The sequence below is a fragment of the Lissotriton helveticus genome, chromosome 9 (assembly GCF_964261635.1).
Source record: "Lissotriton helveticus chromosome 9, aLisHel1.1, whole genome shotgun sequence".
In the NCBI taxonomy this organism is placed as follows: domain Eukaryota; kingdom Metazoa; phylum Chordata; class Amphibia; order Caudata; family Salamandridae; genus Lissotriton; species Lissotriton helveticus.
The window spans coordinates 689567961-689593795 of record NC_136070.1 but is presented as its reverse complement, the minus strand read 5'-3'; the positions used below and the strand labels follow the sequence as shown (position 1 = coordinate 689593795).

The 25835-nt window shown below is 42.8% G+C and overlaps 1 protein-coding gene across 2 annotated transcripts in view; it reads right to left on the bottom strand.

The window, feature by feature from the left end:
* CTSW (cathepsin W) overlaps positions 1-25835 on the bottom strand; it is a 1136802-nt gene that overhangs the window by 868846 nt on the left and 242121 nt on the right. The window contains exon 2 of one of the 2 annotated variants that reach the window (XM_078660783.1): positions 14305-14406. The exons of the other annotated variant lie outside the window; for it this stretch is intronic. The gene's annotated coding sequence lies outside the window, so the exon portion shown is untranslated. The remainder of the gene's footprint in view (positions 1-14304; positions 14407-25835) is intronic. 2 annotated transcript variants of the gene reach the window in all.

The window sequence follows — 25835 nt, the reverse complement described above, 5'->3', positions numbered from 1 at the left end:
ATTTCTTGTCCACCCACAGTGAGAATAGTGCTCATGGTTTTGACGTAATTCTCATGGGAGACTGCAATATTCACCCATGTAATATGGATTGCCGCGTGGAGTATGAGGATTTTCCCCCTTACCTCCCTATCCCGCACTTTGAACACTCACCACGTGGAGAGGCTCTGGAATCACTCTAAGCAACTTTTAATCTTTATGAATTTCATAGTAGTAACACATGCCTGAAGCTACCAACATATGTGGGCATATTCATCGATGCCCACATGCAAGCTTTCATGCAAGACTGGCCAACATATCTGGAGGACACTTCGCACTTTCTAAGAAGTGTGACCTCTCTGAATCTACAAACTGAAGAAAATCTGGTATTGTGCACAATAGATGTTGTGTCACTTTACACATCGATTCCTCACCAATTGGGCCTTGAAGCCGTGGAATGGGCATTACTGCGAATGGACAAACCACTTGAGACAAAGTACCTAATTATGCAGTTATTAGAATTCTGTTTAAACAACAGTTATTTTGTATGGCAAACTGAGTTTTTCACTCAACTAAGCGGAACAGCTATGGGTTTTCCTGGGGCATGTATTTACGCAAATATCTTCATGGCGAAATTTGAACTGGAATACATCCTGGAAGATGTAACGTGGCAAACTGGCATTCTGTACTATAAAAGGTACATCGATGACATCTTTCTTATCTGGAAGAAACCAATGGAAGACCTCAAGCGTAACATACAGAGTCTGAATTTAATTAATCCGAGGATTAAATTCACAAGTCAAATGAGCACAACTACACTACCTTTCCTGGATGTGCAGGTAAAAATTGAAGGAAACAAGATGAACACAGAGCTCTATAAAAAACCAACTGATAAAAACACTGCACTTCAGTATGGAAGCTTCCATCCAACTACCCTAAAAACCAATCTCCCAGTGTCTCAGTTCATGAGAATAAAAAGGATAGCATCTGATGATGCCCAATGTGCCAAGAGTTTCGAAAGACAGAAACTTTGTTACCTCAATCGAGGATATCCTGAAAAACTAATTGACAGGCAAATGGAAAGGATTAAAACAATTCCAAGGACGGAACTACTACAAAAAAAGACCAAAGAGTTGAAAAAGAGAATGGTATTTGTTTCAAAGTACTCGACGGCAACAAGAGAAATCAAAAGGACGATTCTTAAAAGATGGGATATCCTGCAAATGGAAAGTGACTTTGAACATCTTTACGATCAGAAACCTCTTTTCGCATATTCGAGGTCAAGAAACATAAAAGAATTATTGAATAGACCAGATGATATGGAACTAGAAGAATCTAGTCCTAGAGGCACAACTAAATGCTATAACTGCAAAAACTGCAATAATGTAATCACTGGAAGTAAGTTATCTCATCCCAAAACAGGAGAACAAATAAGTCTAAGACACTCGGCAAATTGTAATGCGGAACATGTGGTATATTCCATAAAGTGTCCATGTGGACTACTGTATGTCGGTAAAACTGACAGGAAGATGAGAATACGCTTGACAGAGCATAAGAGCAGAATTCGTAATAAAAACATAACCTCACCACTGGCTAGACATTGGGTCGAGAAAAGCCACACCATAGCGCAAGTTCGATTTCAGATTATTGAACAAATTCCACAGCGTTTGGGTGTTGACAATGCCAAAATCTTGCTTAGGAGAGAAAGTTTCTGGATTCGGAAATTACAGACTTTAGTCCCTGATGGGCTCAATGACAAATTAGATCTGATATGTTTCCTTTAGCTTCAGGCCAGAAATAGTAGCTATTTTCCCGAAGGATATAACCTGCACAGTGGTATGTGGAAATATGTATTGTATAATTACCAGAATTTACGTATGATTTATTAATTTTTAGTTAGAATGCTACTACTGACAAGAGAATGCGCAATATATGTAATTGATTAATGTTTATGTATTTTCCTTCTTTTGTTCTTTTACTTTTTCTTTCACTTGCCATTGAAACAATTAATCTGTATATAACCTAAATCTAGTAGATTTATGAGCCGCACCACCTCACATACATTAATTCGCTTAGAATATTCCCTGTAGACTTAGTAACCCTTGATTCACAACAAATTAGTCGTGAATAACCCCCTTCAAATATGGCCGCCACCAGCTTGAGATCGAGTCCGTTTTCGATATCGATATCGGGTCCGTCGCATTAACATAAGTAAAGGACTAGAGACTTCGGAGTTAGCAGTGAGGGAAGACGCCGATACAACGCCACCCCCTTCGTATCTCTGGTAAGCGTTAGAGTTATGCAGACACCCTAATGTGAAGGTAATCGGTTCTGGCAACCGAGTACTAAACACGGTCTTCACTTTATTTATTCTAGTACGGGAGTACGCCGAGATTTAGCGAGACCCTGAGAAACTGATAAAAGGCTCGCAGGTAAATACATACTTCCCGTTTGTTTCGAGAGATCGGCTTTATATTTTGGTGGTATCATAAAAGATTGGCCCCTTAACGGTTTTTCACTTCTTTATTTCATTAGATCCCCTTAACATTACAGTTAAGTGATACTGATCTTCAGGTGAGCTTTAAGTCTTGCGCCAACTTTATGGCAAATAAACCCTAGTGGTTCGCTTTAGATAAAATTATTAATTAGACTGTTCTTGGTAAAACTTATGTTTTTATTTTCAATTATTCGCAGGTAGTCTTGCAACTACCGGAAATTAAGGTAACCTCATATAAGCACTGCACGAGATTCTGTGCCATCTAAAGCTCCAGTTTATATACTTACATAATTGTGATTTCTTTAGATTCTTCATAAACTATGTAGTGCACGCAATTACACTGCAACCAGTTAATTAGGTAAGAGAACTAAATATCCATTGGGATAATACATTTACATTCTTTATAGCATCGAAATTAATTAGGTTTCCTTTTTCTTTCTTCTTTCATAGGCCCCTGACGAAGGGGTTCAAACCCCGAAATGCATTGGGTTGTGTATATAACTGTGTTGTGTATCATTTGATCAGTGAAAAATGTTTGACAAAATGCAGTAATTGTGTATTGTTTATGTATATATTACATTGAATCATGCTTTATTTGTTTGAATTTGAAATGAACCAAGAAACAAAACGTTTGAATTAAAATTGTGTCAAATGTAAAACTTTGAAAACTTTCTTTTAGTTAGTGCGCACTTGAGTCCTGGTGATCTAGTGATCCCAGGCTATATACATTGGTAATAATACCGGCACAATTGTTGACTATATTTTTTTATCGTCCGGTATTCTGCCTGAAGTGTTTAATTACAAAGTAGAAATTCCAGTTTTTAGTGATCACAACCCAGTAATTTTAGAGATTGCATCTCAGGGAGTTTTAGGGAAAAGAGAATTTGAAGCTTTATGTGTGACTGACCTAGTGCTGGGAGATCAGAACCGCAGACTGAAATGGGACAAAGTAACCCCAATTACCTTTATACAGGATTCCCTGGCTAAAGTAGAGAAGGAGGTTGCAATCTGTTTGGATAATAATAACCCTGTTACCACTTTGATAGAAGCTTTTAGCGTCATTTGCCATCAGGTCAATTTAGACCTGACGATAAAGAATAAGTCCAATACAAACAGGGGCCCAAAGTGGTTTGATTCAAATTGCTCCAAAGCTCATTTGATCCTCCTAAAGGCTTTAAAAAACAAACCAAGAGAAAAAGAACTGATAGCATCACTGAGAAAAAAATATAATAACGCTATCAGGATGAGGAAATCTGAAATCAAAAATGAGGCCTGGAATGATCTTTTGTCGCCTGATACACAGAGGGATAGCTCTAGATTTTGGGCGATAATAAACCACCCTTTTTTTGTGGAAGTAGAGAAAAAGAGAGCAGATTGCACCATACCCGATGAACAGTGGGTTACACATTTCAGCAACATCTATAGCTGCCCTGATAATATTTCAGGTTGTGAAATACAGTTTACACAAGTAGCAGTTACTATCCCACCTTTTAGCACTGATGAGGTTAAAAAAGCTATTAGTGACACACACTCGAAAAAGGCACCGGGCCCCGATGGGGTTCCCGCAGATTTCTTTAAAAGTGCCCCCGAATTAAGCACCAAAATTCTCACTAATATTTTTAATGCTACAAGAAATTTTATTTTACCCACTAGCTGGTCTAAGTCTACCATAATACCGATTTTTAAAAAGGGACAAAGGATAGACCCGGCCTGTTATAGGCCAATCTCCCTTATTGATTCTAGTGTTAAAATCCTAGGGAGAGTCCTTTTAGGAAGACTGAATCAGCTTTTAGAAGGGAAGGGTGCCCTGTCAAATGCACAATATGGTTTTAGAGCTAAAAGAGGAACTTTAGATCAGTGTTTAAATCTAGAACTGATCATAAATAAATATGTCATCGCCAAGGGGGGCTCTCTGTACATGGCCTTTATGGACCTCTCCTCAGCTTTTGACCTGGTCAACAGGGCTAAGCTGTGGGGGGTCCTTCTGTCCATGGGCATTGATGCCCCTTTGGTGAGGTATCTGGCGGAGCTACACAGAGACCTTAAAACCTCGGTCAGGGTGACTAGTGAAGGAAGATGCACCTGTCACTTTAAGTCAGAGAGGGGGGTTAGGCAAGGATGTATCCTTGCCCCCCTCCTCTTTACTCTCTATATAAATGAGCTCGAGGCAGTTCTGGCAGATTCCCATACTGACATTCCGCGTGCAGGTGAGATAAAGATACCTGTCCTCTTGTACGCGGACGATGCTGTCCTCTTAGCACGCTCCGGAGTGGCATTAAATAAACTCCTTTCATCATTTGGGGAGTTTATGTCCTCTCTGGACATGAAAACTAATGTAGAAAAATCGCATGTTATGATAGCAGGAGCCGCAGGCAGGAAAAGAAAGACTAAATATTTTTTCTGTGCTGGGAAGGAGGTCAGGAGAGTTCCGTCCTTTCCCTACTTAGGAGTGATATTTGATGAAAAGGGCACGTGGGGTCCCCAGCTTTTGGCTAAAAGCAACGCTGTAGCAAGAGCGGCTGCTGGGTTGCTTAGTTTTGCCAGAAAACTTGGAGCCCGTCCCATGGAAAGCATTATAAAGGTCTACAAAGCTAAATGTCTGTCGGTTGCCCAATATGGCTCTCTCATTTGGGGGTATACAAATCATGAATCTGACAAAATACAGAAAGTAGAAAATAAATTTTTAAGAACTCTGCTTTCTGTCCCCCAATCAACCTCCACATACATAATACATTCAGAGCTTGGATTGGGCTATATTACCGACCTTTTGAAATCAGCCCCAGTTATTGGATGGTTGAAAGTCTGGTTAAACCAGGAGCTTACTTTAAATCATTCAATTCTTAAAGATTGTTTAGCCCTGGATAGAGCACGTAATATTCCATGGCTAAAATATGTTCAGACTCAGTTGACATTAATTGGACGACCTGAACTTTTCTCTTCACCTCATTTAATAAGTCAGGAAGACATAAAAGTAGTTAAAAATCTCCTGACAAATTATTATGTTTTGGAGAGAGAAGCTACAGACTTAAATAAACCCACGGTCAGGAAACATTGTATGTTAATAACAGTCCCAGGAATGGAACCATACCTTTTATTGGTAAACAAATCATACCATCGTTTCCTTTTAACGAGATTCCGTCTGGACTTGATCCACTTCATTCTGAGTAATTTTAAAAAGTGGATTAGACCTGAAAATGCTGAACCATGCGATTGCGATAATTTTTCCACCCAGGACACGACTCACTTTATTTTTTTCTGCGGCCATTATCAAGACATTAGGAAAAAATATTTGCTGCCAATACTGTGCAATCTGGGTTTTACACAGGTAAAACCAGCTTTGTTGTTCCTGCAACTTCTTCCAAATCTAAAAGTAGCATTTCATGTGGCTAGCTTTTTGGTTGCAGGTGTACGTACAAATAAGCACCGTTCTAAAATTAGGCACCTTGTCCCAGGTTAATGTTTACCTTTTATATCTCATCGATTTTACTCTTTTTAATATCAATGTATATTTTATTCTGTATAATGTGATTTTAGGGTTTTTTAAAAATATATTGCTCTATATTAATATGTGTTTTGATGAAATGAAATGTTGTTATGTATCATTGCTCGCTCTTTTATGATTTTTAATAATCGAATAAAGATAATTGACTGACTGATTGCTTGAATGGAGGAGGACAAAAGTCCCACCACTCGAGCCAGCTGACGAAGGGAAATCTGTGGTCTGGACAAAACTCGCCGCAGCTCGTGACGGATTTTGGTCACCTTCCTGCCCGGCAGACTGAGCGTGGATACTGTGGAGTCTATGACGAACCCCAAGAATGTAATGCTCTGGGTTGCTTGCAACAGAGATTTACTCTCATTGATTACGAACCCTAGGTCCTGAAGGAGTGACACCACCATCTGTAGGTGTTGCAATAGGCGGCGCGGACAAGCCGCCATCAAGAGAAGATCGTCGAGGTAAACAATCATTCTGACACCCCTGGATCGTAGGAATTCCACTGCCGGTTTGAGCACCTTGGTGAAACGTCAAGGGGCCGACGAGAGGCCAAAAGGAAGAGACGGTAACTCGTAAGTGTGGATACCCCAACGGAACTGAAGAAACCGCCGGTGAGGCGGGAAGATTGGAACCACCAAGTAGGCATCTTTGGACCATCCAGTCTAGGGGTCGGAGCATGTCTCTTAGAAGATAGATCTTGAAATGCCGATAAACGAGCCACTGATTGAAGTCGCTCAAGTTTATCACTAGTATCTTCCCACCATCGGTCTTGTCAACCAGGAAAATGTTGCTTAGGAAGCCTTGGATATGTTGTGTAGTGTGGGAAATAGCGCCTTTCCGAAGAAGGGAAGAAACCTCTTTGTCTACCAAGAAGGCATCCTGAACGGAAAACTGGATAGGTTGCGTAGGGGACGTTTGCACTGGAGTTCCCTCGAACTCTATATGAAAACCCCTCACGGTTTGTAGAACCCATGCATCATGCGTGATGGACAACCACACCTGAAAACATTGTGCCAACCGCCCTCCTATTTCTCTGGGCAAGAAGGGAGAACTCTCACCTGGGCTAGAGGCTGCAGCTCCTCCACGGTATCCTCTCCCTTTACCCCTTTTTCCTCATGTGGGGTAAAAGTTCCCGAACCTTGACTGGTCCTGATAGTTTCCGGAGCCTCTCTGATTGTTCTGGCGCTGCTGGCGACCGGCCGAGCGGACACTGCTTCGGCCAGCCCCGCGAAAAAACACGGGGGAACACCTTTTTGATCATGGATAGTCCAGTGAGGAGAAGGTGTTGATGAATTTGCCGAGCTCCTTAACGAAGGGCTCGCCAAAAAGACCTCCTTGGGCAACGGCGCCCGCCTCAGAGTACGCCAAGTCCCCCAACTTCGGGTCAATCTGAATAAGAAGGGACCTGCAGCGTTCTGTGGAAAGGGCACAATTAGCATTGCCCATAAAAATCACAACTCGTTGCACCCTGCCTGAAAGGGTCTCGGGAGAAATCATAGACCCGGACTCCTTAGCTTCTTCAGCCATATCCAGGATTTTCGTGATTGGTACCAGGGCATCTAGTAACTTATCCTGGCAGGCCCTCCAGGATCCATCTATTCCCTTCTTGGGGTCCCTGATACATTTTTGGAGGAAGGTGCCCATCCTTGGGTCAATTTCTGGTGTCAGAGCTACTTTCCCATCAAGGGAGGGGCGAGGGCACTCCGCCCGCAAACAGTTGCGAGCTTCTTTCTCCAAGGGGCGCCGAATATGGGCAGCCACATAAGCTGCCACCTTATCGGCTGGGATCCATTCAGAGGACCGCGGGTGGACGATATCGTTAGGGTCTAACATGTCCGCAGTGCTAGGCAGTTCTTGGGACGTGCCCGGAACCGACTGGGGGGCTGGGCCTGGGGTTGCAGGCAGGGGAACCTGATTGGGTGGGGAAGACGGTCCTGGGACTGTGGGGACGGGAGACGTCGGCCGACTGGCCAATCAGGCCTGCCTAAGACGGTCAAAAGCATCCCCATCCACACCCACTTCGCGGGTACCCTTAGGTGGAGGGGAGCCAAGAGAGTCCTGGGGCGCAGAAACTGAAGCCTGGGTAGGGGGGGCGATCTGCTGAGAAATTTTAGAAAAGGCCTGGTATATCTGGCGTGACAGCCTAAGCTCAAGGGGATAAATGGCTTGGTCGACAGCCCTGTAAATAGAGGTATCCACCGCCTCATAGAAGGCCTCCCCCCAGGGCATGTCAGCGAGGGGGTCCTCCTCCTCTTCCTGATAATCGCCATAGTAATCCATGACACCACACAGCTAGTAAAGCTGCAAAATTAGCCACGTCTCTCTCTCCTCATAGCAACACACTGCGGGAGAGAATAAACGAAACGTTGAGGCGAAACAATGCACAAAAAAGAAAGAAAGGCGCGTTAGCACTGGAAAACGCGCCTAACAAACGGCAAAATACGCCGATGATAAACACCACGCAGAGCAAAATTCCTCAAAGGAAACAGAGCGCGGAACGCACTGCTAATGGAAATACGTCGTTATGACAACAGGAAACACAGCATGAAGTCGCGCATTACAAATAAACCTGTCAATTACCATACATCAACCTACCACACAAGTAAGCATGAAGGGTACTTATCTTGCTGCGTAGCAGCGAAGAAAGAGGAGGAGAGGACACTGTTGAAGGACTATGTTGGGCTGTCTGGGCCCTGATTGGACATTGATATCACCTTTGATTGGTTGTTGCCAAGTGTTTTCTTGTTTCTTGTTGGACTACATGTTCCCTTTGTTCCATGGGAAATGTGGTCTTTGTTATATATCTTTGCTGCTATGCAATAAAGTGAGGAAAATATACAACGCTAAATGCCTCAGTACAGCAACCTTTGGTGCAGGGGTCTGGGGTGTGGCAAATGTAGATCAACTTCAAAAAGTGGAAAATTCTTTCCTAAGATTTTTATTGGCCGTACCAAAAAGCACGACAACATATGGGTGCCATCTTGAGCTTGGCATGGACTATATCTCTGATATAATCAAAATTCAACCGATCATGCTGTGGCATAGGATTTGGGCAACGGACCAATGCCAGCTCACACAAACAATAATTTTGGACTGTATGAAACTTGAGAACACAAGAAACATAAGATGGTTGGCTTATGTGAGAACATTTCTTATAGACATTGGACATGCGAGATTTTTTAATGAACCCTTATCAGTAACAGACATATCAAAAAAAGAACTAAAATTACTTTGTCTGTCACACTTATCTCAACTGCGGTTGCTGAGCGAAATAGGGAAACCATCAGTTCAGCAATGTTTATTAGTTCAGTTTGTCCCCACTATCCAACCCTATCTTCAGTATAATTTAACTCAATATGAAAGATATCTTCTTACCCGTTTCAGGTTCAATCTGTTTCATTACATGGTTTTATTTCCTCACCAAAATGACTGGTCACATAACGTTTCTGTTTGTCCTTGTGATTTAATGTCTTTACAGTCCACAATTCATGTTTTCTTTGTTTGTAAATTTTACACACCATTACGTAGGCGGTGGATAATACCACTACTGAAGGTCCTAAAGATCCGTAGATGTCGCCCAGCCTATCTTGTTTTACAGCTATTGGAAAATAATCTGATGGCAAAATCCATCGCTCAGTTTCTCAAATTGTGTGTTAGGCATCGAACGAACCTTTGAACAGTGACTGAATAGCCCTCCTGAAAAAAAACTGATTGATAAAAAAATGTTTTATAGCGTGTTTTGAAATTTGAAAAACCGTGTATTTTTTATAAACTTTTATCGTGTTTTTATGTACTTTTATGGCTTTCAAACATAATGGAAACCGAATAAAGATATTTTGAATTTGAAGTGAGGAAAGAAGGCATAATCCTCGCCTCCAGTCCTGACATAGAATTGGGAATTCTAAAGGGCAACATAGAAAGCAATAAGAGAATGAGAGGGACAACCATCATTTTAATAGTGTCCAATCTGCCCCACCAAGATAGAAAGAGAGGGGACCAAGAATTTAGTGAATTTTGAATCTTACGTTTTAGTGCATTGAAACTGTGTAGAAGAGTGTGGGAGATAGTAGGGAAAAACCATACACCCAGATATTTGATTTTAGATGAACACCATTAGAAGTTGGTGTCGGAAAACATGAATTGATAGCATATGGAGTTTAAAGGTAAGACCTCAGATTTGGAAAAGTTTAATTTATAGCCAGATACTTTAGAGCAGTGTTTCCCAAACTGTGGTCCGCGGACCCCCAGGGGTCCGTGACACATTCCCAGGGGGTCCGCAGGCAACAGTTTTAAAAGCACAGAAAGTTTCTTGTGTAATTAGCAGCTTCCCAGCAACAATAAAAGTGTCAAGATAAAGCCAGTGATTAATGTACATGCTGGAGAGGGATGAGAGTTTTGTTCAGTGGCAGCTTTGTCTTAACTAATGTAGCACAGAGGGTTAATGTGCCTACTGCAAAGAACGTGTAACATGCATTTTAAAAAGCAGCATTTCATGTGCATAGGTTCGTGGTTACTGCTTTTGTCACAGAGATTTTTTTGTTACTGTGCACTTCATAAGTGACAATCGTAATGTAGCAGAGGGACCTATAAACTGTCATCAAAGAGCAGCTTGCAAACTGCATGGTACCAGTTAGTAACTTTTGTTTTTAACCAGTTATTCATTATCCTGATGCTGCTAAAAAGATTTATTTGGGTGGAAATATATTTTTAATGTTAAAGTCAGTGCTAGCCACTGTGCTATGTTCTGAATCCTGAGTTTGTGATGTTGCAGACCAAGCACTCTTTAAACATTTTATATACACCCTGATTTACATGTACGATTCAATATCTCTATATGTGTGTGATGTAAAGTCCTCTGACATCCTACAATGGTATGAGAGATGCTATAAAACAAATGAAATACATGTGACAGAGGGGCTATTACTTCAATATAAACTACTAAGGGCCAGATGTACGATACATTTTTATATGCACTAACGGGTTCTTGAACCCGCTTTCACATGCAAAAATGTATCGGGCCATGTACATTGCCTATTTCGCGAGTCGCAATTTGTTTGCGACTCGCTAAATAGGTTTTGCAACTTGCTATTTGGAAGGGGCATTCCCTTCCAAATAGCGAGTCTTAAAACCATGTACAAATGTTTTGCGGTCGCAAAACACTCGCAATTACCATTTACTTTAAGTAGATGGTAATGCATTCGCAAATGGGAAGGGTTCCCCAGGGAACCCCTTCCCCTTTGCAAATGCATGCAAAATTATTTTTTAACAGCAGGCAGTGGTCCCAGGGACCTCTGCCTGCCCTTAGAAAATGAAACAAAAACGTTTCATTTTCTTTTTAAATGCATGGTAAATGGGCTGCATTTTTTTTTAAACTGCTTTATTTTAAAGCTGTCCCAGACATGGTAGCCTGCAGAGCCCAGCAGGCTCCATACCTAGGAGGGCTGGCATTCCCAATAGGCTCGCAAATTGCGAGAGGCTCATTAACATTAATGAACCTCGCAATTTGCGACCCCATTGGGAATCCGAAACAGTGTTAAACACACTGTTGTACATTTCGTTTAGCGACTCGCAATTTGCCACTCGCAATGTGTCGCCAATTGTGAGGCACTAAATGAAATGGTCTTACATCTGGCCCCAAAATCCTTAGGAGCAGATTTACAAGCCCCTTGAGCCTCTTTTAGGCCGCCGTTGCGTCCCTTTCATGATGCAGCGGTGGCGCAAAAGATGCGCCATGGTGCAGGGTATTTACCACATGACGCATCTGGGAGATGCGTCACGTTGTAAAGCCCTGCGCCAGAAGGAGGTGTTCCGGCGCAGGAACGTTTCCTAAAAGTGGCTGAGTGAAATCTACAAGATTTGACGCAGCATTAACCAGATTCGGCACCCCAGAGCATTGCTGGAGCTGTGTCGCACTTGCGACGCAACTCCAGCAATGCGCCACCTTTACGGCACAGATGCGTCATGCATCTGTGCTTTTTTCCCCTATGAGGCGCAGCATTGTAAATGCGGCGCATCAATGGTGGCGGAGGCATGGCGCACAATAAGTGGCGCATCCCTGCTGATATGCATGGATGCGTCATTTATTGTAAATCTGCCCCTAAGTACTTTGAGTATTTGTTTTGTGTGCACACGTGTGTATTTTTTTCGAATTTCTGTTTCAATATTTGAAATTTAACTCATACAAATTGCTTGGGGGTCCCCGGCTTCCAGTGGTGACTCAATGGGGGTCCTCAGGAGTCAAAAGTTTGGGAACCACTGCTTTAGAGTATAAATCAATGTCCTGTAAGAAAGGGGGCAGAGAGCAAGGAGGTTTAGCGAGATATATCAAGATATCTTCTGCATAGGCGGATAATTTAATTTCGTGAGATTTGTGTTGAAAACCTGTAATTAGAGGATTGTGAAGGATGAGTTCAAGAAAAGGTTCAAGGCACAAAAGAAATAAAAGAGGGGAAAGGGGGCAACCTTGTCTAGTACCTCGGTGCAGATTAAAATATGGGGACAAAAGACCATTAACAGAAACAGAGGCTTGTGGTTCTGAGTATAGTAATTTAATAAATAAAATTAATTTGGGATCAAAAGCCAAACCAATGAAGAGTTTTGAACATGAATGGCCAGTTTATACGATCAAATGATTTTTCGGCATCAAGGGACAGTGCAGCTAGAGGATCAGGATACTTTTTATCCAACGCAAGAATATTAGAAAACATCCTTGCGTTATCAGAAGTCTACCTCTAATAAAGCCGGACTGATCGGGTTTAATTAGTAAGGGTATAACATCACCTTATCTAGAAGCAAGAATTTTCGCAAACATTTTACAATCATAATTATTCAATGAGATTGGGCGATAATTTTGGCACAGGGTATGATCCTTGTCTGGTTTAGGGATAATTAAAATGAGAGCATCTAAAAAAAGAACCTCCAGGCTTTGATTTTGATATAAAAGAAGTAAGTTCAAGCAAATGAGGAGCAAAAATAGAGGAGAAAGAAGAAATTAGTTCAATAGAAAAACCATCTGGCCCTCCTCAAAGATTTAATGGCATCTAAGACCTCTTGATGAGATGTATCCTTTTCAAGGAGAGTCATAGCATCCGGTACATAGGGGGGAGAGGGAAGATCATCAAATAAAGACTGAGTGTCACTTTCAGAAGGATGTGAATCATCCATATCTAGTGAGTGATAGTAAGATTGGAAAGCATGAACCATATCTGAATCAGAGTGAAGTAAGTTATTAGTAGTAGTGTTACAAATAGGGCCAATGTTTTTTTCGGTTTTGATCTTTAAATAGTTGGTCAACATTTTACCAGCTTTATTTTGACCCCCATGATATTTGGATTTTATTTTAAGTAGAATATTGCAAGCGTCAGTTGTAGATAATTTATTTAAGTCTGATTTTGCCTTGATAAGGTCTCGGAGATGTGTGGGACAATTAGATGTAAAGAAAGAGTGCTCAAGAGATTTAATATGCTTGAGGGTAGAGAGATACTGAGAGTTCAATATTTTCTTCTTTTTGGTAGTATAGGCAATGTTGAAGGCTTTAAAGGATGCCTTAAAGGCGTCCCAGTTGTTGTAGATAGAAGTATCGCTAGGCTTATTAAACAGAAACAACTAATTTATGAAAGAAGTAGCCTCAGAAATATAGAATTGATCAGATAGGAGTGAGTTGTTAAATCTCCATCGGGCATGTTTGGAGGTGGTAAGGGATAGACCAAATGACGAAGAGACAAGGGCATGATCAAAAATAAAGATGGATCCAATTTCCGAAGATTGAACAGAGGGTAGTAGAGATTATGAAACCAAGATATAATCAATACGCGACATAGTATGGTGAACATTGGAGAAAAATGTAAATTCATATTTATCAGGTTTGCAGGTCTTCCATACATCATAAAGTGGACGAGAGGCAATAGCAGACTGAAATACTTTATGCGACTTATCAGGTTTGAATTTGCATTTTGATTTTCTGTTCGAAAGGGTCTAGCCAATTGTTAAAGTCTCAAGCAGCAATAAGGTTGGGATTGGTAATAGAGGATAATTTTAATTTGATCATATTCCCAAAAATTTGAATCAGATTTAACTGGTCCATAAATATTTTAAAAAGTGATCGTTTTATTATGGATCTTGGCTTGATCATCATTTGTGTCACATTCATAGTCAAAATTTGAATCTTTAGGGGCTTGTGACATAGGATTGCAACTCCACCCTTACGGTTGTCCGCAGGATAGAAAACAACTTGGCCCACCCATTGGTGTTTGAGTTTAAGAGATTCAATATCATTACAGTGGGTTTCCTGCAAGAAAACAATTTGACAATTTATTTGAGATAAATGAGAGAGTACCTTTCGACGCTTGACAGGGTGACCCAGACTGCGGACATTCCACGACACAACATTAAGCATTTATCACTTTAAAGACCAGGGTACAGGAACAATGATGACACACTGCAGAGACAACAATGAAAATAAAAAAAACACAATTTGTCAATAACAGAGTAACACAAAAGAATTATAAAGAACATGAAAGATGAAAAAAAACATATGAAATTGTAAAATGAGTAAAAGGAGGAAGAAAGTGATAGAAGGAAAAGGAGAGAAAGGGAAAATAAAAAAGGGAACACAAGAAAAATGAGACATGTAAAGGAGAAAAGAGACAGATCAAGAACAAAAAGCCAGATCTGAAGCGAAAAAAGAATAAGATGAGAAACGGGCATGTCAGCACCTAGAAACAAGAACAACGGCGGAGAGAAGAGACACAATTATAAAATAGAAGTAATTCAGCCACGTAGCCCATGTTTGAAGAGCAAAACAAGGGCGTAAAGTTAGAAACAACAAGCCATGTAACAAAAACAATATAACGGCTTTAAGAAGAATGAGCATTTATGTTAATAGGTGTTCTAGTGATGGATTGCAGGAACAGTCTTAACTTAGCCGGATCATCAAATGAGCGCGAAACACCTTCATAAGTAATCTTACATAGACGAGGATGTAGAATGCCATAACGAATATTCAGGGATCTCATTTGAAGATGAAGTGATAGAAATTCCTAACGCCTAGCATTGGTTTTTGAAAGGTTTTGAGATATAACAATATTGTGACCAGACCAAACAAGACGACGTTTCTCTCTGGCGCATTTCAGAACATGCATCAGATCCGTGAATTCTAAAAAAGAGTATTATGATACCACGTGGTCTGGTAGAATGAAGTTGAGGACGACCACGACGATGTGGTCGTTGGATGTTTAAAGTTGTAGAGGATTGAAGATTCAGAAGGACAGGCAAAAATTTCTTTAAAAATGAGCGTAAGTCAGGGCTTCAATATTCTCTGGTAAACCATAAAGACGTAGGTTGTTCCTCCTGTTACGATTTTCAGGGTCCTCGTGTGGAGTTTAAGCAGAGGAATTTTGATTGCTACGTCCTGAATTTGGCCCACACGTTGTTCCATTTCAGTTATTTTTCCATCCATAATAATCCATCGATCCTCAATTAACTGAAGTTTTTCGTTGGTGGCATTCATAAATGGTTTGAGAGCACGTAGTTTGTTCAAAATTGCATCCAGGACAGGATTTGAAGATGAGTGGACTGGAGACGGAGGATCATTTTTAGCCCTTTTAGGTTTAGTGCCAGAGGCAGATGCCTTGGAAAGATTAAACGAGTCGTTAGACATTTTAATAGAACGTGACTGACGTTGAGAGATCCTTGTTATGGTAACAAGCCTGCCCATAGAATGATTGGCATAACTGTATAAATAGCAATAGTAGTAAAGGCACCAGTAAGAGGTGAGTAGGCGTAGAAGGGAATTCACCGATTGGGAAACCTTTAAGGAGCAACTCACAGTGCTTGTATCAGGAACACCATACTTCAAAAACCATCAAAAGAGGTGCAAAAAGAGTTGACTCAGCGACAGTTGATGACCAAAATATGCTCCAGGTCACATAAACTGAATGCATCATATGAACACAAATTCCAAAATGTATGTAGTCATAGTAGGTAGCAAATTCCTTTTACCTTAATAATATTAAGAAAATATTTTAAGGACCAACTGGTGCAAATACAGTGAAAGAGTCCAGCAAAACAAGCACCATAGCACAGGTTTGGGGGAAAACCATGGCTTAAGACAAAGGTGCAGAAAAATGGTGAGGAAAACGAAATTGTACAGGAGGTTCATCCAAAAGTTATTGGCCGCATGAAGAACTCGGAGTGGAGACTCGCACGAAGTGCCACTCAAAATGGCGGCCACTCGCGAGTGAGGAGATCCTAAGTTGCGGCTAAAAAGGTGAAGACAGGGGTCAGCAAGTCGCAATTTTCTTCAGCAGCACGTCGTAATCATTACGCGTCAGGGACCCGCCTTGTGAGCATGAAAAGAGGTCTAAATGCGGCCAGAAGTAACAAATGCAGCTCCGTGTAAAGCAAAGCTCAGAGAGGCGCCGCCATCTTGTTTCGGCACTCAAGCCACGCGCCCAACAGTTTTGAACATGTAAAGACACACTGAATAAGTATTTTTCAAGGTATGAAAGACTGCATGGATCAGAGAATAACACAGGCAATGTTTGTTTTATTATCAGGGAAATCAATAGTAACAACCACCCTAGCAGATCGTAAAACAGGCCCACAAATAGCCAGAAAACCATCCTACTCACTAACAACCGACAGGTCAGTCCGACCCTAGCGGCTGATGGTTTTTCAAAGTGATGAGGTGTAACACTTGTCCAAAATTCAGCGAGTGAGCCAGACTTCTAGCAAAGTTTATTGGGGTTTTCCTCCAGAGAATTTGGAAATAAATGGAGTCAAAAAGTGCCTTTTGTAGCACAATTTTATCATAAATCTGCTAAATAGCCATAGGCTCTTAATGGAGCCCAAGGATACATTGCAGTAATTTTGTGGTGTGTCAAGAAATGAAGCCTGAGGCTCTTGAAGAGTTGGCCTGGTTTTGAGGGCTCGCTTACCAGACAGCGCATGTGCAGTCTGCTGCAACACCTATTGTGGGATTACCAAGAAGATACAGTGGCTTAGGACTGCTCATTGCTTATCACCAATTGGCTTTCCTGTCACTCTCATTTAACCACATGGCTGCTGCACATGTTCCTCTGCTGTGCTGGACAGCAATAAAAACGGGTGTGGTCATGACGAGCTCAGCTCGTCATGAGCACAGGAGCATTGTACTGCATGACGAGCTGAGCTCGTCATGAGCATGGAAGGGGTTAAGTGCTTCTCATTCATGTTCCAGCTAGTCAATCTTGTGTTTGTCCCACCAATGGAGCACTGCTTCTTTACTGTCACCTTTGATCGGCTGGCTTTTAAGGTTACACTGCTTGGTTTTCAAACTCTACTTTGTTGTTTTTTTGATAAGCCCTCCATGAGAGTGTATGTTTTTTCCAACTGTTTCCCTCGTGTACTTCTCTCCCTTCTCTCTCCGGCAGTTAGTGTTGCTCTCTGTATTTCATGTGCTTCATCCCACCCCGCTCCATGTTGCGCTCGCCTTTGTGCATTTCCCCTGCTGGCTTCATGTTATTCTCTTGCCTGGTGCTTCTCCTCCCCACCCGCTCCTTGGTGCTTCCCCCACCCATGCACAACTCTCTTGACCTTTGCTTCTTCTACTTTCACACTTTTTTTCTTTTTAGAAACTGATGCAATTCAGATTGGTAACTAAACAGAAAAATATGCCCATGTAATTTTGTAGGCGTGCGCATGCTTGGGGCAAGCACCTACAGAATTACATGGGTGGTCGTATCAAAGGCTTCGTTTTATTTTTTATCTATGTTGTGAAGCATCAGGAGTGCTTTGCAGCACAGCTTAAAACCACTGGCAAAACCAATAGATTCCAACGGAAATCCCTATTCACTTTGCCAATGCTTGTTTACAAAAAGGTGCTGTGGGTGTGTCAGAACCCCGTTCAGAGGGTCAGGGGGCAAGTAGGTGCTACCAGGCCAACAAGTGGGTGTTGATGCCTTTTACTCCTAGTGTCCTAGTGTCTGACCTACTGTGGATCCTGAGCATCTGCTCTAAATAGCCCTTCAACCCTTGACTTCTGTGGAAGCATGGGTCGAACAGTCCAAGGCTTCTTGGGGCAAGGGTTTAACACAGTGGGGTCAACACAGGCTTACAACTTTCAAAACACTTAGCATCAATAAATGATTGTCCAGTCAAATACTTGCTTTTGTGAAAAAAGAAGCATTTATATATAAACACAAATTACAATACAAAATTCACAAACAATCCACACAGCACTCAGAGATCAGGGCTCTAGTGTTTTATAGGGGGGTTGGGGGGGGGGGGTCCCTGAGTTCCACTCCTCTCTCACTAGTGGTAGTGGTTACTTCACAATTTCTATAGGCAACATTCAGGTTAAGCCCCACTAGTAGTCAGAGTATAAGGAGTCCCACTCTGGCTCTTTATGAAAGTCAAAAGTGTTCCAGTCCTGAAGCGCTATCTGGCAGGGAAGTTCGCTCGGGCCATCTGACCCGCACATCAGTCTAACCCACACCAGCAGGATCCAAGTGACTGGAGTCTCTGAGGATGTTTCCTTCGTGGGCGCTGAAGCTGCATCAGCTGCCTCAGGTAAATCTTTCACAACAGCACATGAGGGTTGCGGTCAGATGTCCTTGAGTTCTACACACTTGGTCCTGCAGTGGCTGGGGAGTTCAACACTCCTCTGATGCTAGAAAGTTCCTTGGGATCCTTGCCATCGGTCTGTGTGTGTGTGTGATGGGGCCACGCTCCTGATGCTGGACCTCAGTTGGGGCTTGGGTCCGCCTGGGTCACCGTGCTTGCCTCCTTTCTGCGATGATTGTCTTGACCACACCACGCTCCTTGCCTCGTCCTGGTACCCCCACCACCCCCAGCAAACATGGTTACTGTTTTTGTTCTGTACATGGGCTATGGCCCGATCGGCACAGCAGCAATCTTCACGGAGGCCCTAACTGGCAAATGGGAATAACTGACTTTTCCCTGCACACGGGCAAAAACCTGATACTCGCAGCAGCTGTCTCCTTACACGCTACTGGGAGTAAATCGCCAGGATCCCCGGCTGGACCTTGTTCCCTCCAATGCTCTCTTCTGCCTTAGAGGACATGCTGTTGTGGGCAAGCAGGCCAGTACTGGTGCTCCATGCTCAAGAAGCAAGAGGTCTTGAAGTCCCTAGGTATGTCCCCTAACCCATCTAGGAGACCGGTAGGCATTAGCGCCAAGTCCTGGTCACAGGTAGAAATCTTGCAAAGCTTCTCCTCATGCGCAGCCTGACTGGTTGCTTGACAGTTGACAATTTTGGGGGCCTTGAACTTCCCTTCTTACAATCCATTTTCAGGCAACAAATGTGATTTAGTCAGCGACTTTGAAGTTTATTTGGGGGTCAGCCTCCTTTTCATCTGCCCAATCCTCTGCCATACCCTTTTTCCGGAAAGTAGTCAGTCACAGCAGGAGCTACTCCAAATCTGATGGCCCCACAACACGGACCTTGGGAGTGACTAGAGGTTCACAACCGAAGGTCAGCCACAGCAATATGGCTATAAAAAAGTTAACCCAGGGCTTCAGCTCATCTATTTATGATTCTCATATCAGCCCCATCACCTTCCTCAGATGAGTCAAAGTCCCTTCCCAATTACTTCTTAGTGAATTTAAGAGCACCCTTTAAAGTGTACTAAACAGCCTGGCTCCCCCTTCCTTCAGTGTGTCCCAATAAGCTTACAGGAATGCAGCAATCCACAGATCTTTTGGGGGGGATTCCTTTACCTTCTCTCCTCATGTTCTTAAAGTCAGCCCTAAATTCCCAAAATCGAACTAAGAATCTTCCATGTACTGCACTATTCACAGGCACACGTAGCTCTGCCATGGCCAGTCCCAAGCCCAGCTGCAAAAGGAGGAGGGTTATGCGTGGTGCTAGCTACCCCACCAAGTAAAAAATAAAACAAGCTACAGAAACATAAACCAAAACACCAAAGGCATCCCAGACTTAGGGAGAGAGGAATCTCTTTCACGGAGATCTCTGGAAGGCACAAAGCCGATCGATCCACCTGTTTTCAACCAATACCATCACCGTCGGGACATGTAACGTGAGGAACATGTACAAGATCGGCAAGACAGCCCAAGTGCCAGTGGAGATGAAAAAAATACAACCTTGTCCTGTTTCGCATCAGCAAGACCAGATGGACACAGTCCAGAAAGAAAATATTAGCTCCAGGAAGAATGCTGTTGTATTCTGGACACGAGGAAGAGAACACACCGCATACTAAAGGAGTAGCACTGATGCCAATGGCAGCAACCAACAGAGCTCTGATTGGATAGGAAGGTCACAGTCCCAGAATCATCATAGCGACCTTCAGTACAAAGAAAAAAAGATCAACATGAATGCTAGCCAGTGCTATGCACCTACAAATTATAGCGATAGCAAACAAGAGGAAAAATAACTGTTTTACAACCAACTCCAGTCCATGCTGGAGAAATACCCTGAGATAGACATCAGCATTCTGATGGGGGACCTTAATACCAAGAATGGAAGCGACAACACTGGGTACAAAGAAGTCATGGGCAGCCATGGCCGTGGTGATATCAATGAGAATGGTGAAAGGCTTGCAGATCTCTGCGCCCTGAACAGTCTGGTGATAGCCGGTAGTGTATTACCACACAAAATAATACACAAGGCTGTGTGAGTGTGACCAGCCCATTCAACAAAGGATGAGATCCACCATGTCTGCATTGGCAAGAAGTTCGGGAAGCCCCTGCAGTATGTGAGTGGGGAGAGGAGCGGATGTGGCTTCAGGCCATCACCTTGTCTGCCAGGCGAGGGCTAAAGCTGAAAAAAGCATGGATAGGAAGGACAAACCAATGTTAGCAATAGAACACCACCCTCCTCAAAGATACACGGAAATGGAGTGGCTCCTAAGTCACCCTAAGCAACAAGTTTCAAGTCCCGCAAGAACTAGAGGATGACAGAGACCTAGTAGAGAATCTGCGGGGGAAGAACAAAGAACACCAACCTGGCAGGAGGTACTGGGTCACAAGAATCATCAGCATAAAGAATGGATCGCCACAGAGACTCTCCACAAAATTCAAGGGAGAAAGAAAAAGAATGCTGCAGTTAACATCAGCTGAACAAGAGCAGAAAAAGTGAAAGTTCAAGGTGAATACACCATAACCAACAAAGAAGCAAAGAGAAGTTTAAGAGCAGCAAGCGGAGATTCATTAATGGTTCTACCACAATAGCCCAGCAAGCAGCAAGCCTTGGAAACTTGAAATAACTCTACAACATAACAAGACAGAAAGACTTGTTAAATAAAAAGTTGGGAAGACAAGTATGAGTAAAGAAAGCCAACAACAAAGATGGGTGGAGCACTTTTGTATAACTGCTGAACCAGCCTGTACTGCACTCTCCACTAGGCATGCAGCCAGCTAACAAGGACTTGCCACTCGATTGCAGCAGACCAACCAAGGAAAACATGAGGCAAGTCATCAAACATCTGAGAAATGGGAAAGCAGCAGGACCTGACAACACTCTTGCAGAGGCATTGAAGGCAGACACTCAAACATCAGTAGACATGCTCCATCCCATTTTTGGAAGGATTTGGGTGGAAGAAAATGTGCCAGGCTAGAAGGAGTGATATCTCATCAAGATTGCCAAGAAATGTGACCTGAGTAACTGCACAAACTACAGAGGGATAACTCTTCTAGCAACCCCAGGCAAAGTGAGGGAACAAGTTGACGCTTAGTTGTAAGACCAGAAATTTAGCATCCGCAAAGATAGATCCTGCACAGACCAGATTGCAGCACTGTGCATCATCATTGAGCAGTCAGTGGAATTGAACTCCCCACTCTATACCAACTTCATCGACTTTGAGATGGCACTGACAGCGTGGATAGAGAGACCCTTTGGTAACTTCTCTGCCAACACAGTGTGCCAGATAAGCTTGTAAGAATCATCAGGAACTCTTACGAGGGAATGACCTGAAAGATAGTTCAAGGAGGACAACTAGCGGAAGTCTTCCAAGTGAAGACCGGAGACCGCCAGTGTTGTTTACTCTCAGCTATGCTCTTCCTGTTGGCCATAGACTGGATTATGAAGACATTCACAAAAAATAGAAGAAATGGGATTCAGTGGACACCTTGGATGCAGCTTGATGACCTGGACTTTGCATATGACCTGAATCTACTCTCCCATACCTATCTGCAGATGCAAGAGAAGACAGTCAATGTGGCAGTCACATCAGCACAACTTGGCCTCAACATCGCAGGGGAAAAACCAAGATCCTGAAGGCTAAAACGGCCAACACAACTGCTCTCTTGCAGGCGATGCACTGGAAGAGGTAGAGGCCTTCACCTACCCTAGAACTGTCATAGACAAGCAGGGCGACACACACACACACACTGAGGTCAAGGCAAGAATCAGCTAAAGAAGATGTGGTGCTCCAATGACCTTACGCTTCAAACCAATATCAGGCTTTTTAACACCAAGGTAAAATAGGTCCTGTGTCTGGAGCAGAAATTTGGGAGGAAAACTGTGACCACCACCAAAAAGTCCAGACTTTTATCAACACCCGTCTGAGGAAAGTCCTCCAAATCCGCTGGCCATACACCATCAGCAACAACGACTTATAGCAGCAGATTTTTCAACTCTTTGCTCATTTAGAATTCATGAAAAGATGCTGTGACAGAATAGGTCACACCTTCGGCAAGCCTGCATTAAACATCACCAGGCAAGCCACGACCTGCAATCCTCAAGGTAAAAGGAAAAGAGGAAGGCCAAGAAACACCTGTCGCCAAGGACTCAAGGTTGACTGCAAGGAGATGGGTTACACCTCGAATCAGATTGAAAGAAAAGCCAAGGACAGAGATGGCTGGGGATTCCTGGCTGATCGCCTATACCCCAAAATGGGTAGTAGACAGAAGTAAGTAGAGACACACATATATCCAGCACATACATATAGCATACAAGCACTGCATAGCACTACATCCTTCATGTTTTGTACAATTCACAGGCACGCATACATCCAGCACATGCATGTAATGTACACGCACTGCATTATCCTTGTACCATTTACAAGCATACATACAATCTGGACATTGGACATCTGGAAGGAGAAGCGTGGCTCAGTGGTTAGAGGCGGCAGACCCGGAAGCTGAGGTCAGCCGTGGACCAGGGTTCGATTCCCCGCCTCGGCGGGTCTCGGGCTCAAAAATTCCACGGACTCGACAATTCTCGCTCCGGTGCCTACTCGACTCACGGGGTCACACTCTGCGACTCTGGGCAATAGCTTGCTTAATCTCCACTACGGCCCCTCGCGGCGGGATGCCTGGCTTTCACCTTGTGAATACCCTGCCGGGGTATCTCACAGGGGAATACCAGGACGGGTTCCCTAAGCAAGCGCCTTGAGACCCCTGGGTGATTTGTGCGCTATATAAATCGAAATACATTTACATTTACATTTACATCTTGAGGATTGGGGGGGTTCAGCTTTGAATTTATGATCCAGCTCCAGCTCTCTCCTGTCCTCTTTGGCCAGATCACAAACAGTGCACAGACAAACTGGTTCAAATTCAAAATGTGTTTATAGTTAATATTCAGAGATAGTGATGTATGTTTTTAATATTGTAATAGTAGAAGCTCACGAGTACTACTGCAAACAATCACTGTCACATCCTCCCATTTCTCATATGTGAGATCCTGTATGGATCTAAAAGAAACATTTTTATGGATTTTACATGAAAACAAAAACACAAGATTTATCTGCGAAATGTCTGTAATAGATTCTCACACATTACTCAGATTAAAAACAAATTAAAGGAAAATGCTATTTGCAACAATCTGTTTAAGAACTGTTCAAGGTAAGCCGAGCAAGATTCTGCAGAACAGAACTGGCTGTAAGAGGGGTACCCTCAAAAGGTGGGGGCCCTGGGCCAGAGCCCACTTTGCCCATGCCTTAAAACGTTTCTGCATACCCCCAGCACATATATACCACTCACGCACTGTGCAGCACTACACACCAAACCAATGTAGGCCAAGGGTAAGTTAAGCACACAGCAGTGGAACTGTATATGATTGAGCCTGTAGGCCTCACTCCAGTGAGACAGGTAAAATGACCTATTCACTCCTACCGATCCTTACAGCATATGCTGTCACCACTGCACTCATGCTGCTTAACTACTGGCAAAGTCAGAAGCTTTTCACCACTATGAGGGTAGCGCTGTGGGCGCCCTTCCTGGGGCAAAAAGAGCACATTCTGTGAGACATCCTTAACCATTACCCCATATCCATGCCCTCTTTACCCCTACACTCTATTCCTCAAACCCTTAACCGTAGCCCCAAACCATTAACTGTGCACTAAACTCTTCACTTTCTAGACTTATACCTTTGCCCTTAACCCCAATCACCTACCTCTACCCAACATTTAACCCCATACTTCAAATCCTGTAATCTTAACAGTGTAACTAAAACCCTTAAAACTGTTCACCAAACCCTTAACCTTATATCCTAATCTCCTAATCCTAAACACCATACCCTTAACCCTATACCGGTAACCCCTAAATCCTAATTCTTAATCCTTGACCACTATACCCTGTACCCTTAACTTCTATACCCCAAACCCTTAACCTTATACCTTGACCTTTAACTCTACATGCCCAAGCCTATACCCTTAATCTTTAACTCATGACCTTCAACTGCTTTCTCCTTAATGCCTATACCTGAAATCCTTAATACAATACTACAAACCCTTAGAATCTATCCCCACATTCTGGATGCCTGCACCCTACAACTTACATCTTAAACCCCACATTTTAACCCATATACACTGTCAACCTTTTCTTCAATATATTCTGGGGAAAATCACTTTGGGGAGTGTTCATTGTTTGGGGCATTTATGTTTAGAACTAATGAATGAGAAGCTTTGCTTAAGAAGTGTTGAAGCAACACTTGTATGAGGATGGATTAATTGGGGAGGGTGACAGCTGGTAGCAGGGTGTCCAGGCCAGTATATTTGTAAATAATTATGCATCAGTATTAGTCAGTTGATAAGCTTGTAAGACTGACATGATTCTAGGTCTCTCCAAAGTTTGAATATTAAACATATACTAGTCTTACCCTAAAAGGCTTCAGTTTCCCACCCTTTGCAATGGAATTTTAAACTGTTGTTAGTTTTTTGTTTAAATGCTTAAAAAAATGATTTATAATAATGGTCCAAAAAGGTATGTGGCCCTATTGATTTTCTAACTTTATGGGCTTCTATGACAACTTCTTCTTCAGTTGCCAATATGAGGGTCTGGATAGCATTTTTTTTTAAAACAATTTTTATTAGCTGTTTCACACTGCTTTACATGAATGCAGATATAATAATTGGCCTGAGCGATACAATTGTACATTACATTTCCACTGACCTTTCAAGGGTGAGGAAATATATTGAGGTAACAGGTTTGGCTATTGAACACCCTGTTGCAGTTGTGCAGCATCATAGTGGGCCTCAATGCATTTTCGGTAAGGAGCTATTCTTTTGAAAAAGCATCCGGTCCCTCGAACTACCAGTGTGCGTGGCGAACTGGGGATTGGAACTTGGATTGAAAGGGCCTGGACGGACTAGAACCACTCCTGTGGGCATCTAAATTATGTTGCTACATGCCTTTATGAGGGTGGGGGGGCCAGGGGAGTGAGGTTCTCCAGGAGCGTGGCTCAGTCGAGTTTGGGCACTTTACGGAGGGCTCTATGTTCGCGGGGGTACTACAAGGTCAAGAATCTTGACAGAGTCTGGAAGTGACCGTGTCCCCATGAGTGTTTGGGGGGGACTTGAGTTGTGTATCATGACTCGGGCTTTCTGGTGCAGTCATTAGTGATGGTGGTTGTTGAGTGCTGACAGTGTGGTGGCCGAATTGGTGTAGTAGTGTAGCCCATTCTGG